Source organism: Sardina pilchardus, chromosome 19 (genome assembly GCF_963854185.1).
Source record: "Sardina pilchardus chromosome 19, fSarPil1.1, whole genome shotgun sequence".
In the NCBI taxonomy this organism is placed as follows: domain Eukaryota; kingdom Metazoa; phylum Chordata; class Actinopteri; order Clupeiformes; family Clupeidae; genus Sardina; species Sardina pilchardus.
In genome coordinates this window covers 7259445-7260038 of record NC_085012.1, presented here as the reverse complement: position 1 = coordinate 7260038, position 594 = coordinate 7259445, and positions in this window count along the sequence as shown.

Here is a 594-nt window from a genome sequence, read left to right as displayed (position 1 = left end):
TGTGTGTGTGTGTGTGAGTGTGTGTATGTGTGTGTGTGTGTGTTAGCGTGTTGTTATTCTAACCGCGGCAGCATCAGCTACACAGCAGTGGCACAGACTCATCCCTGCTCTACTTCAAACATGTTTGACCTTCATAGTTGAGCACTGATTGTAAAGTTGGTCCATTAGTCTTCATGCACTTAGTGGTTAATGGTGAAACAGTAAATAGAACCCAATGAGATGCCGTTTACTATTTACTTACTCTTACTCTTTCTGTGTGTATGTTTGTGTGTGTGTGTGTGGGTGTGTGTGTGGGTGTGTGTGTGTGTGTGTGTGTGTGTGTGTGTGTGTGTGTGTGTGTCCTTATTTGCACATATTTGCTTCGTTTTGTTTCCGAGTGTGAGAGAGTGCCTTGACTGATAATAACTGCCCTTTAGAAGAGCTGGAAGTGGGGGAGGCACAACAGAGGATCCATCCTCTCACGTTTGCATGTGCCTTATCGGAGCATACATACATACATACATACGCGTGGAGCATCTGGTTGTTATGCCGTGTCAGAGTCATGTTTTTATTATTAGTTATTTATTAGCATGTATGGTGACCTATATCCATCTT